The sequence below is a fragment of the Coregonus lavaretus genome (assembly GCF_964263955.1).
Source record: "Coregonus lavaretus genome assembly, contig: HAP1_SCAFFOLD_3786, whole genome shotgun sequence".
NCBI lineage: Eukaryota > Metazoa > Chordata > Actinopteri > Salmoniformes > Salmonidae > Coregonus > Coregonus lavaretus.
In genome coordinates, this window is record NW_028162995.1 from 14,987 (window position 1) to 29,901 (window position 14,915).

Consider the following 14,915-nt stretch of genomic DNA (forward strand, 5'->3'; position numbering starts at 1 on the left):
CCTGCGTAGTGCACTAGGCTTCTTCTGACCAGATCTAAAGTAGTCTTCTAGATTTTACATGTTTCCTCCCTGTCGTTAGAAAATGACAATATGGTAATGACTTTAGTGGTTTCCTCCCCCTTTGTTTTTATTGGTTGTGTGTTATGTGTGTTGTTGTGTTAGGTTTTCCCCTGTGTTCCTAATGGAAAATCCATTAACAATGAATCACAAACAAATTATATTCCAGTTGTGTTTAGACAACTTCATGGCTGACATCCCCCAGAACTTTACCTGATGTTCTCTCTCTCAAACCATACACATTTATGTCATTTAGCAGACGCTCTTATCCAGAGCAACTTACCGTTAGTGCATGTATATATATACATGACTGTATGTCGCTTTGGATAAAAGTGTCCGCTAAATGGCATATTATATTATATATATTTTTCATACTGGCCCTCATGGGAATCGAAACCACAACCCTGGCATTGCAAACACCATGCTCTACCAACTGAGCTACATCCCTGCCGGCCATTCCCTCCCCTACCCTGGACCAATTGTGCGCCGCCCGGTCGCTGACGGCTACGACAGAGCCTGGATTTGAACCAAGATCTATAGTGGCACAGCTATCACTGTGATGCAGTGCCTTAGACCACTGCGCCACTCGGGAGACTATAGAAAGCAGACAACCTCAATATGGTTTCATTCCTGTAGTTATCAGGACACATGGGGTGTGGAACTATTATCTCCTTTCTAAGTGTGAACTTGTCCACTTCCCTTCATGGATTTAAAAGGAAATTACTGGTATATGTAAACTCCCTCTACCCCATGCCAACACCAATCCAATGCTGTACAATTAATTCCATAGCTTAACATGGGAAATGCTCACTGCCTCCCATAAGAGTCATTGAAGCGTTGGATGAGATAGGACCCTGCCTTCACCAGGGGATATTTGTTGGACCCGTCACAACAGGTGAGGAGGGCCTCATCCTCCAGCTGCCCAAAGAAAGCCAGGGACTGCCTTGTGCTCCAGTCTCCAGCAGGGGGCAGCAAAACCCTATGGACCTGAAAGGGAAAGTGAGGAGTAAAAACCTAAGGTGAATTTACATTGATGTTTCCATAGAGACCTGAGTCGTATTCACTAGGCACCAAACTGAAGATAATTAGCTGAAAGTCATCATTAACACTATACTGAGTGTAGCCTATGGATATAATATATTATCATATAATATAATTCAATGATCTTTGACATCGTTCAGTAATTGAGTCATGTAGGGGATGGATGATCTTGGACATCGTTCAGTAATTGAGTCATGTAGGGGATGGATGATCTTGGACATCGTTCAGTAATTGAGTCATGTAGGGGATGGATGATCTCGGACATCGTTCAGTAATTGAGTCATGTAGGGGATGGATGATCTTGGACATCGTTCAGTAATTGAGTCATGTAGGGGATGGATGATCTTGGACATCGTTCAGTAATTGAGTCATGAAGGGGATGGATGATCTTGGACATCGTTCAGTAATTGAGTCATGTAGGGGATGGATGATCTTTGACATCGTTCAGTAATTGAGTCATGTAGGGGATGGATGATCTTTGACATCGTTCAGTAATTGAGTCATGTAGGGGATGGATGATCTTGGACATCGTTCAGTAATTGAGTCATGTAGGGGATGGATGATCTTGGACATCGTTCAGTAATTGAGTCATGTAGGGGATGGATGATCTTGGACATCGTTCAGTAATTGAGTCATGTAGGGGATGGATGATCTTGGACATCGTTCAGTAATTGAGTCATGTAGGGGATGGATGATCTTGGACATCGTTCAGTAATTGAGTCACGTAGGGGATGGATGATCTTTGACATCGTTCAGTAATTGAGTCATGTAGGGGATGGATGATCTTGGACATCGTTCAGTAATTGAGTCATGTAGGGGATGGATGATCCCCGACATGGTTCAGTTCTTGCTCTGACGGGTCTGAGTTTGTGTTGAGGGGCGTGTTTTTCTTTCAGAGGTTGTGATGATTGGTTGTGGTAGGAAGTTCCTGTTGTCAGACTGGAGGAGATGATGGTCAAACTGGAGGCAGACTGTTGGGTTCTTCTCTCAATCAGGGGTCAGAGGTTGAGGGTTCAGTGTGCTGATGCATAGCTGCTGTATCATGTGGGACTTTATACATCTCAATTTGAATTGAAATTCCAGCTTGTAAACTCAGTGTCATTTTCCCCCTTAATGGCCCCATACAGACTCAGGTTGTACCACTGATATACAAAGCATTTGACACAACGGTTGGGTCAATATTTTGTTCCAAACAACTGTTGTGTTAAATGCGTTGTACAACCTGAGAGGGTATGTGGACAATATGTGTTTGTTTTCAGGTTGAAGTTGCCCTCCATCCAGCCCTCCTCAAGAGTAGGAGTGAGGAGAATTCTATCAACTCATGTGTTTACAGACATGTTACTTCAGTATGATCCTATGAACCAATCGGAAGTCAGATGTGTCTTCTACATAAAACATTACATGTCATTGATAGGACCATGGGAAAGGTGTGTCCCCATAAACCATGTTATAAACTGATTGTCCTCATAAACCATATTAACAAGTATCTGTGTGTGTGTGTGTGTGTGTGTGTGTGTGTGTGTGTGTGTGTGTGTGTGTGTGTGTGTGTGTGTGTGTTCTTGTATTTGAGACTGTATTGGGACCTCAACTTATATAAACACCTTTCGTATTAGGACCTTTGGACAAGTTAGGACCAAAAGCATGGTCCTAACAAGGCAAACCACTGGAATAGCCTGGAAATAGCATGCTAATATGCCTGGTTTGAAAATCAAGTAAAACTGGCATGGTCCTAATAAGGCGGTATTTTTGTAGGCCCCCTATGGGGGACACACAGTACTGCAATGTTGTATCATTGGATGGCCGAGAACATCAAGCGCCCTCTATAGGGAACATATAGTATTGCAGTATTTTCTTATTGGATGGCAGAGAACATCTTGATTTTTCTGATTGGACTGTAGAAGCTGGCTCAGGGATTTGTTGTGATTGTCAACATCCATATGTTGACAATCACTGACTGCAACTGACAAAGCAAGAAGGTTGCTAAAATCAGCCTTTTTAATCAGTTTAATATGCTCAATTGTATTATTAAATTCAGCCTACTCTAGTAATCAGTTAATGTTCAATGCTAAATATCATGTCATGTTATACTGAATACCAGTGCTAAATAATTCATGCTTTTTGGGATTGGTTTAACCCTTAACAGTGAAAACTTATTAGAAAACCAGGTTTTTCTCCGTTTTCTTTGCCCTTTTGGGAACCCTTACAAATTCAATCTAGGTAGTGGTATGTATCCATGTGTACAGTTGTGGTCAAAAGTTTTGAGAATGACACAAATATTAATTTTCACAAAGTCTGCTGCCTCAGTTTTTATGATGGCAATTTGCATATACTTCAGAATGTTATGAAGAGTGATCAGATGAATTGCAATTAATTGCAAAGTCCCTCTTTGCCATGAAAAAAAACATGTCCACTGCATTTCAGCCCTGCCACAAAAGGACCAGCTGACATCATGTCAGTGATTCTCTCGTTAACACTGGTGAGAGTGTTGACGAGGACAAGGCTGGAGATCACTCTGTCATGCTGATTGAGTTAGAATAACAGACTGGAAGCTTTAAAAGGAGGGTGGTGCTTGAAATCATTGTTCTTCCTCTGTTAACCATGGTTACCTGCAAGGAAACGCGTGCCGTCATCATTGCTTTGCACAAAAAGGGCTTCACAGGCAAGGACATTGCTGCTAGTAAGATTGCACCTAAATCAACCATTTATCGGATCATCAAGAACTTCAAGGAGAGAGATTCAATTGTTGTGAAGAAGACAAAGGAGATGATTGTGGACTACAGGAAAAAAAAAGGACTGAGCACGCCCCCATTCTCATCGACGGGGCTGTAGTGGAACAGGTTGAGAGCTTCAAGTTCCTCGGTGTCCACATCACCAACTAACTATCATGGTCCAAACACACCAAGACAGTCATGAAGAGGGCACGACAAAACCTATTCCCCCTCAGGAGACTGAAAAGATTTGGCATGGGTCCTCAGATCCTCAAAAAGTTATACAGCTGCACCATCGAGAGCATCCCGACTGGTTGCATCACCGCCTGGTATGGCAACTGCTCGGCCTCCGACCGCAAGGCACTACAGAGGGTAGTGCGTACGGCCCAGTACATCACTGGGGTCAAGCTTCCTGCCATCCAGGACCTCTATACCAGGTGGTGTCAGAGGAAGGCCCTAGAAATGGTCAAAGACTCAAGCCACCCTAGTCATAAACTGTTCTCTCTGCTACCGCACGGCAAGCGGTACCGGAGCGCCAAGTCTAGGTCCAAAAGGCATGTGGCAAATAAAATGTGATTTGATTTGATTCAATTGTTGTGAAGAAGGCTTCAGGGCGCCCAAGAAAGTCCAGCAAGCGCCTGACCGTCTCCTAAAGTTGATTCAGCTGCGGGATCGGGGCACCACCAGTGCAGAGCTTGCTCAGGAATGGCAGCAGGCAGGTGTAAGTGCATCTGCATGCACAGTGAGGCGAAGACTTTTGGAGGATGGCCTGGTGTCAAGAAGGGCAGCGAGGAAGCCACTTCTCTCCTGGAAATACATCAGGGACAGACTGATATTCTGCAAAAGGTACAGGGATTGGACTGCTGAGGACTGGGGTCATTTCCGATTGTTTGGGGCATCCAGAAAAAAGCTTGTCCAGAGAAGACAAGGTGAGCGCTACCATCAGTCCTGTGTCATGCCAACAGTAAAGCATCCTGAGACCATTCATGTGTGGGGTTGCTTCTCAGCCAAGGGAGTGGGCTCACTCACAATTTTGCCTAAGAACACAGCCATGAATAAAGAATGGTAGCAACACATCCTCCGAGAGCAACTTCTCCCAACCATCCAACAACAGTTTGGTGATGAACAATGCCTTTTCCAGCATGATGGAGCACCTTGCCATAAGTCAAAAGTGATAACTAAGTGGCTCGGGGAACAAAACATCAACATTTTGGGTCCATGGCCAGGAAACTCCCCAGACCTTAATCCCATTGAGAACTTGTGGTCAATCCTCAAGAGGTGGGTGGACAAACAAAAACCCACAAATTCTGAAAACTCCAAGCATTGATTATGCAAGAATGGACTGCCATCAGTCAGGATGTGGCCCAGAAGTTAATTGACAGCATGCCAGGGCGGATTGCAGAGGTCTTGAAAAAGAAGGGTCAACACTGCAAATATTGACTCTTTGCATAAACTAAATGTAATTGTCAATAAAAGCCTTTGACACTTATGGAATGCTTGTAATTATACTTCAGTATACAATAGTAACATCTTACAAAAATATCTAAAAACACTGAAGCAGCAAACTTTGTGAAGACCAATACTTGTCATTCACAAAACGTTTGACCACGACTGTAGTCTAGGATGCCACCTCACCCCTTTATGGTATTCTGAATTGAATATATTTCCAGATTATGGTTGGGGGCCATCTAAAGAGCAACTTATTCAAAGAGCATCTTTCTCTGACATTGTCGGGGCAAGATATTGACATCCAGAGAGGTCCTAGGACAAGGCCCAAAATGAAGCCTGACCTAAATTTAAGGTGCTTTTGGGTGACAGCGGCAGAACCGTTGAAGCTAGAAACACAATTCAAACACAGGAACGTTCCTATGGTCCTCCCGATCTGTGCAAGCCTACCCTTGACCATGTGGAATTAACCCTTTATAGTGAAAACAGGGTGTAATTCTTCTAACAGTTGACCTTGATCTCTCTCCCCATAGGAATACATTGCCTGTTGCCCTAACTTCAACCTGATGCCAATGTGGGTTGTGATTGGCATATCAAACTGTCTTCAATGACAACCCATCAGGCCACTACAAGGATTACCTGTGTTGATTTTAAGCTTCCTGGAGCAACCGGAAGTGGTTAAATTGACCCTAAACGTGGTTTTGATTTCACTCCCTGCAGTTAGTGAAAAACACTGCATTCAACCCTTTGTATATCAGTCAGTTCTTAACGTAAAGACTTGAAACTCAGGATTCTGTAAAAGCGTGTCCCAAGGAGGATATACGTTTACTTTCAGCTTCCTGTAATAACAGGAAGTGCCTTCAATTGGGGTCATAGGGGCTGTTACGAAGGGTTAAAAATGTCACATCTTTCCATAATTTCATATATGTGATTAGGCAACCCTCATGAACCGGTACACATTAGAAAACCTGTTTTTTCTCTGGTTTTTTTTGCCCTTTTGGGAACCCTTACAAATTCAATCTAGGTAGTGGTACGTGTCCATGTGTATTCTAAGATGCCACCTCACCCCTTTATGGTATTCTGAATTGAATATATTTCCCGATTATGGTTGGGGGCCATCTAAAGAGCAACTTGTTCAAAGAGCATCTTTCTCTGACATTGTTGGGGCAAGATATTGACATCCAGAGAGGTCCTAGGACAAGGCCCAAAATGAAGCCTGACCTAAATTTAAGGTGCTTTTGGGTGACAGCGGCAGAACCGTTGAAGCTAGAAACACAATTCAACCACAGGAACGTTCCTATGGTCCTCCCGATCTGTGCAAGCCTACCCTTGACCATGTGGAATTAACCCTTTACAGTGAAAACAGGGTGTAATTCTTCTAACAGTTGACCTTGACCTCTCTCCCCATAGGAATACATTGCCTGTTGCCCTAACTTCAACCTGATGCCAACGTGGGTTGTGATTGGCATATCAAACTGTCTTCAATGACAACCCATCAGGCCACTACAAGGATTACCTGTGTTGATTCTAAGCTTCCTGGAGCAACCGGAAGTGGTTAAATTGACCCTAAACGTGGTTTTGATTTCACTCCCTGCAGTTAGTGAAAAACACTGCATTCAACCCTTTGTATATCAGTCAGTTCTTAACGTAAAGACTTGAAACTCAGGATTCTGTAAAAGCGTGTCCCAAGGAGGATATATGTTTACTTTCAGCTTCCTGTAATAACAGGAAGTGCCTTCAATTGGGGTCATAGGGGCTGTTACGAAGGGTTAAAAATGTCACATCTTTCCATAATTTCATATATGTGATTAGGCAACCCTCATGAACCGGTACACATTAGAAAACCTGGTTTTTCTCTGTTTTTTTTTTGCCCTTTTGGGAACCCTTACAAATTCAATCTAGGTAGTGGTACTTGTCCATGTGTATTCTAAGATGCCACCTCACCCCTTTATGGTATTCTGAATTGAATATATTTCCAGATTACGGTTGGGGGCCATCTAAAGAGCAACTTATTCAAAGAGCATCTTTCTCTGACATTGTTGGGGCAAGATATTGACATCCAGAGAGGTCCTAGGACAAGGCCCAAAATGAAGCCTGACCTAAATTTAAGGTGCTTTTGGGTGACAGCGGCAGAACCGTTGAAGCTCGAAACACAATTCAACCACAGGAACGTTCCTATGGTCCTCCCGATCTGTGCAAGCCTACCCTTGACCATGTGGAATTAACCCTTTACAGTGAAAACAGGGTGTAATTCTTCTAACAGTTGACCTTGACCTCTCTCCCCATAGGAATACATTGCCTGTTGCCCTAACTTCAACCTGATGCCAATGTGGGTTGTGATTGGCATATCAAACTGTCTTCAATGACAACCCATCAGGCAACTACAAGGATTACCTGTGTTGATTTTAAGCTTCCTGGAGCAACCGGAAGTGGTTAAATTGACCCTAAACGTGGTTTTGATTTCACTCCCTGCAGTTAGTGAAAAACACTGCATTCAACCCTTTGTATATCAGTCAGTTCTTAACGTAAAGACTTGAAACTCAGGATTCGGTAAAAGCGTGTCCCAAGGAGGATATATGTTTACTTTCAGCTTCCTGTAATAACAGGAAGTGCCTTCAATTGGGGTCATAGGGGCTGTTACGAAGGGTTAAAAATGTCACATCTTTCCAGAATTTCATATATGTGATTAGGCAACCCTCATGAACCGGTACACATTAGAAAACCTGGTTTTTCTGAGGTTCAAGCTAAGTACAGTGGCTTGCGAAAGTATTCACCCCCCTTGGCATTTTTCCTATTTTGTTGCCTTACAACCTGGAATTAATATGGATTTTTTGGGGGGGTTGTATTATTTGATTTACACAACATGCCTACCACTTTGAAGATGCAGAATATTTTTTGTGTGAGCCACCGTTTGCAGCAATTACAGCTGCAAGTCTCTTGGGGTATGTCTCTATAAGCTTGGCACATCTAGCCACTGGGATTTTTGCCCATTCTTCAAGGCAAAACTGCTCCAGCTCCTTCAAGTTGGATGGTGTACAGCAATCTTTCAGTCATACCACATATTCTCAATTGGATTGAGGTCTGGCCTTTGACTAGGCCATTCCAAGACATTTAAATGTTTCCCCTTAAACCACTCAAGTGTTCCTTTAGCAGTATGCTTAGGGTCATTGTCCTATTGGAAGGTGAACCTCCGTCCTAGTCTCAAATTTCTGGAAGACTGAAACAGGTTTCCCTCAAAAATGTCCCTGTATTTAGCGCCATCCATCATGCCTTCAATTCTGACCAGTTTCCCAGGCCCTACCGATGAAAAACATCCCCACAGCATGATGCTGCCACCACCATGCTTAACTGTGGGGATGGTGTTCTCGGGGTGATGAGAGGTGTTGGGTTTGCGCCAGACATAGCGTTTTCCTTGATGGCCAAAAAGCTCAATTTTAGTCTCATCTGACCAGAGTACCTTCTTCCATTTGTTTGGGGAGTCTCCCACATGCCTTTTGGCGAACACCAAACGTGTTTGCTTATTTTTTTTCTTTAAGCAATGGCTTTTTTTCTGGCCAGTCTTCCGTAAAGCCCAGCTCTGTGGAGTGTACGGCTTAAAGTGGTCCTATGGACAGATACTCCAATCTCCGCTGTGGAGCTTTGCAGCTCCTTCAGGGTTATATTTGGTCTCTTCGTTGCCTCTCTGATTAATGCCCTCCTTGCCTGGTCCGTGAGTTTTGGCTTGTCAGGTTTGTTGTGGTGCCAGGTTCTTTCAATAAAAAAAAAATGGATTTAATGGTGCTCCGTGGGATGTTCAAAGTTTGAGATATTTTTGTATAACCCAACCCTGATCTGTACTTCTCCACAACTTTGTCTCTGACCTGTTTGGAGAGCTCCTTGGTCTTGCATGGTGGTGCCACTTGCTTAGTGGTGTTGCAGACTCTGGGGCCTTTCAGAACAGGTTTATATATACTGAGATCATGTGACAGATCATGTGACACTTAGATTGCACACAGGGTGACTTTATTTAACTAATTATGTGACTTCTGAAGGTAATTGGTTGCACCAGATCTTATTTAGGGGCTTCATAGCAAAGGGGGTGAAAATATATGCACGCACCACTTTTCCAAATGTTTTATTTTTTTCCACTTCACCAATTTGGACAATTTAGTGTATGTCCATTCCATGCAATCCAAATAAAAATCGATTTAAATGACAGGTTGTTCTATGACGATGAGGGGAGATGCATATGTGAGTCTCGAGCTAATCGGACCATGGATATAAGAAGGCTTGCCCCTGAACAAAACTTAATTGCACTCCTGACATCATACTTGAGTATTGAGCCAATAGCAGCATCTATATACACTGCTCAAAAAATAAAGGGAACACTAAAATAACACATCCTAGATCTGAATGAATTAAATAATCTTATTAAATACATAGTTGAATGTACTGACAACTAAATCACACAAAAATTATCAATGGAAATCAAATGTATCAACCCATGGAGGTCTAGATTTGGAATCACACTCAAAATTAAAGTGGAAAACCACACTACAGGCTGATCCAACTTTGATGTAATGTCCTTAAAACAAGTCAAAATGAGGCTCAGTAGTGTGTGTGGCCTCCACGTGCCTGTATGACCTCCCTACAACGCCTGGGCATGCTCCTGATGAGGTGATGGATGGTCTCCTGAGGGATCTCCTCCCAGACCTGGACTAAAGCATCCGCCAACTCCTGGACAGTCTGTGGTGCAACGTGGCGTTGGTGGATGGAGCGAGACATGATGTCCCAGATGTGGTCAATTGGATTCAGGTCTGGGGAACGGGCGGGCCAGTCCATAGCATCAATGCCTTCCTCTTGCAGGAACTGCTGACACACTCCAGCCACATGAGGTTTAGCATTGTCTTGCATTAGGAGGAACCCAGGGCCAACCGCACCAGCATATGGTCTCACAAGGGGTCTGAGGATCTCATCTCGGTACCTAATGGCAGTCAGGCTACCTCTGGCAAGCACATGGAGGGCTGTGCGGCCCCCCAAATAAATGCCACCCCACACCATGACTGACCCACCGCCAAACCGGTCATCATGGAGGATGTTGCAGGCAGCAGAACGTTCTCCACGGCGTCTCCAGACTCTGTCACGTCTGTCACATGTGCTCAGTGTGAACCTGCTTACATCTGTGAAGAGCACAGGGCGCCAGTGGCGAATTTGCCAATCTTGGTGTTCTCTGGCAAATGCCAAACGTCCTGCACGGTGTTGGGCTGTAAGCACAACCCCCACCTGTGGACGTCGGGCCCTCATACCACCCTCATGGAGTCTGTTTCTGACCGTTTGAGCAGACACATGCACATTTGTGGCCTGCTGGAGGTCATTTTGCAGGGCTCTGGCAGTGCTCCTCCTGCTCCTCCTTGCACAAAGGCGGAGGTAGCGGTCCTGCTGCTGGGTTGTTGCCCTCCTACGGCCTCCTCCCCGTCTCCTGATGTACTGGCCTGTCTCCTGGTAGCGCCTCCATGCTCTGGACACTACGCTGACAGACACAGCAAACCTTCTTGCCACAGCTCGCATTGATGTGCCATCCTGGATGAGCTGCACTACCTGAGCCACTTGTGTGGGTTGTAGACTCCGTCTCATGCTACCACTAGAGTGAAAGCACCGTCAGCATTCAAACGTGACCAAAACATCAGCCAGGAAGCATAGGAACTGAGAAGTGGTCTGTGGTCACCACCTGCAAAACCAGTCCTTTATTGGGGGTGTCTTGCTAATTGCCTATAATTTCCACCTGTTGTCTATTCCATTTGCGCAACAGCATGTGACATTTATTGTCAATCAGTGTTGCTTCCTAAGTGGACAGTTTGATTTCACAGAAGTGTGATTGACTTGGAGTTACATTGTGTTGTTTAAGTGTTCCCTTTATTTTTTGAGCAGTGTATTAAGAATGGGCTTAGGCCCCATAAAGTTCATAAACAAGATGGGCTTGGCCACCCCACAATCATACTTGAGTCTTTAGCCAACCGCAATATATATATTAGTGTTGGTCTTAGGCACTTATAAAGTCTGTAAGTCACAAATCTAGGATCAGTTGACCTCCACATCATGTTAACATTAGTCACAAATATCTGACTTTAGTATAGTCTATAGCGGTTTCTTCATTAAGACTTATACAGTGGGGAGAACAAGTATTTGATACACTGCCGATTTTGCAGGTTTTCCTACTTACAAAGCATGTAGAGGTCTGTAATGTTTATCATAGGTACCCTTCAACTGTGAGAGACGGAATCTAAAACAAAAATCCAGAAAATCACATTTGTATGATTTTTAAATAATTAATTTGCATTTTATTGCATGACATAAGTATTTGATCACCTACCAACCAGTAAGAATTCCGGCTCTCACAGACCTGTTAGTTTTTCTTTAAGAAGCCCTCCTGTTCTCCACTCATTACCTTTATTAACTGCACCTGTTTGAACTCGTTACCTGTAAAAAAGACACCTGTCCACACACTCAATCAAACAGACTCCAACCTCTCCACAATGGCCAAGACCAGAGAGCTGTGTAAGGACATCAGGGATAAAATTGTAGACCTGCACAAGGCTGGGATGGGCTACAGGACAATAGGCAAGCAGCTTGGTGAGAAGGCAACTACTGTTGGCGCAATTATTAGAAAATGGAAGAAGTTCAAGATGACGGTCAATCACCCTCGGTCTGGGGCTCCATGCAAGATCTCACCTCGTGGGGCATCAATGATCATGAGGAAGGTGAGGGATCAGCCCAGAACTACACGGCAGGACCTGGTCAATGACCTGAAGAGAGCTGGGACCACAGTCTCAAAGAAAACCATTAGTAACACACTACGCCATCATGGATTAAAATCCTGCAGCGCACGCAAGGTCCCCCTGCTCAAGCCAGCGCATGTCCAGGATGCTTTTCTGCAAAGGGGACAGGACGACTGCACTGTATTGAGGGGAGGATGGATGGGGCCATGTATCGTGAGATCTTGGCCAACAACCTCCTTCCCTCAGTAAGAGCATTGAAGATGGGTCGTGGCTGGGTCTTCCAGTATGACAACGACCAGAAACACACAGCCAGGGCAACTAAGGAGTGGCTCCATAAGAAGCATCTCAAGGTCCTAGAGTGGCCTAGCCAGTCTCCAGACCTGAACCCAATAGAAAATCTTTGGAGGGAGCTGAAAGTCCGTATTGCCCAGCGACAGCCCCGAAACCTGAAGGATCTGGAGAAGGTCTGTATGGAGGAGTGGGCCAAAATCCTGCTGCAGTGTGTGCAAACCTGGTCAAGACCTACAGGAAACATATGATCTCTGTAATTGCAAACAAAGGTTTCTGTACCAAATATTAAGTTCTGCTTTTCTGATGTATCAAATACTTATGTCATGCAATAAAATGCAAATTAATTACTTAAAAATCATACAATGTGATTTTCTGGATTTTTGTTTTAGATTCTGTCTCTCACAGTTGAAGTGTACCTATGATAAAAATTACAGACCTCTACATGCTTTGTAAATAGGAAAACCTGCAAAATTGGAAGTGTATCAAATACTTGTTCTCCCCACTGTAGTTGGCTTATATGTATGACTTGGTGGAGCAGAGAGGGGGATGGGAGCAGAGAAGGGGATCGGAGGCTGATCATTGATTGGCTGTAGTGTAGGGTGTGTCATACAATGTATCAAAATTCCAACTGCTAGCTCAAATTCTCACTCAAATGTACCACTAATATGAAAATGTTCCACAGACTGTCTTGCAGACTACTATGCACTGACAAAACATTTAGTGTTACAAATCAAAGTTTAACATTAAAATATGTGATTTCAAATGACTAAATTAAGTTCAGACAAGCCTGTTATGTGCTCTCTAACACAAACATAAACTGTGTTGTCAACCTTTTCACAGATCTAGGATCAGGTGACCTCCACAGAATGTTAACATTAGCCACAAATATCTGACTTCTGCAGAGTGCACAAAAGTACCAAACTACCAAAAGTTTCACAGGTCAACACATCTCTGCCCAGGGTTGCCATGTATGCATTTTTTTGTGGTTTATTGAGGTACTTTGGAAACTTTGCCGCAGGTGAAAAGTTTTGGTCGCTGGGTGCAAGTTTTTATACTACTTCTATATTGCAACTACCAACATGGCATTTAAAAAAATCTATTAATTTCCCTGTAATCTGCTGAAATTGTGCTAGTTTTCAGGCTTTGAAGGCAGGTTTGCGTTAACTTCCTACAAATTCGCAATTGATCTGGCAAGCCTGTCTCTGCCTGAGCATGATCACCTCTAAAGTAGCTGTGCAGCACCTTTTTAAGGAAGAGGAGGATGGTTGCAGATGTTTGAATTCATGCAAGAAGGTAAGCTATTAACTAAACTGCTAACCAATAGTTTAGCTAAAATTGAATTTGTATTTGGTGTATTGGCAAGCAATGCATGTTCCCGTTGTCTTTATTTTTTATGAATTAATGTTAGCTCACATATGTCTTTCGGTGGAATCCAACATGCATTGACAATGTTGTGTCAGATATACTGCGTCATGACAGATTGAAATTGGTAGGCTTATCCAAACAATTCATACATGTGCAATTGTTACTTTGCATGTTTCTACCTTATACTTATTTACTGCTTGCTAAGGGTTAGCGTGCTAGCGATGCTAACGATACTAGCTTATTTTTTTTTGTATGATGCTAGCTATGGTGGCAAGCTAGCTAATAAGTTTAGCATAATTGGTAAACATGTCTTTGATTCAGAATACATCAATACATTGTGGTTAACCCAATGTTACATGCATTGGAAAATAAAATTGCTAGTGTAACTTGAATTGGTTTACAAGCTAGCTAGAAAAGCCAGTTCCTTTTCATCTGTTTTGTCAAGCTATAAGCCTGCATGTGTGCTAAAATATTTAATTAAATCCCCTCATTAAATTAATATATTTAAGTTGCACCTGTTTTTTATAGCCTTTACCCAAAGACCATTTTTTCCCGTTGGAATAATTTGGATGAAAATAAGAAATATGTGAAAGAAAATAAGAAATAAGTGACCAGATTTTGTTATTGAAAAGCATGGACATTCACATATGTCCATGCTCCTTATTCCCTACACTCATTTTTAAAGATCGAAAACAAAATGGAAGATAAGAGTCCAGGAACATACAAAGCAACCAATGTGGTATGTTTTAAGGCTTAGCCTAGTTTTTTCTGCTTTGCCTAGTATTTAGAGTATGCTTGCCTTGCTTTAGCCAAACCACTCATACTGATTCTCTTTTAGTCTATCCATAAAAGCAGATTCAGTTTCAGTTGCATCCAGGAACTTGCATAATATGCTTATGTTATGCTTATACTTGCTTTTTTTACCTTGAAAGTAGTCTTAAAAAAGGAAATTGTAACAGATGTTTGTTGGACCTCTATTAGTCAATGATATCAGTCAGTGGTGTCCCCCAGCCCATCCCCGATGTTGTGTGCAGAGCAATCTTGTCATTCTATTAAGTCTCAACTATTCTTTTTGTAACTTGTCTTCCTTTACAAAGGCACTGCAGAGGCTAAGAAGACGCATGGAAAATCTAAAGAAACATCACTGAACTTGTGAGGCCAGATTTGGAATGATAAATCCCGAAGCTCAGGTTTGTCAGTTGTTTAGAGTGAGGATATTGGGGATGATTGAATCGTTATAATATCCTATTGC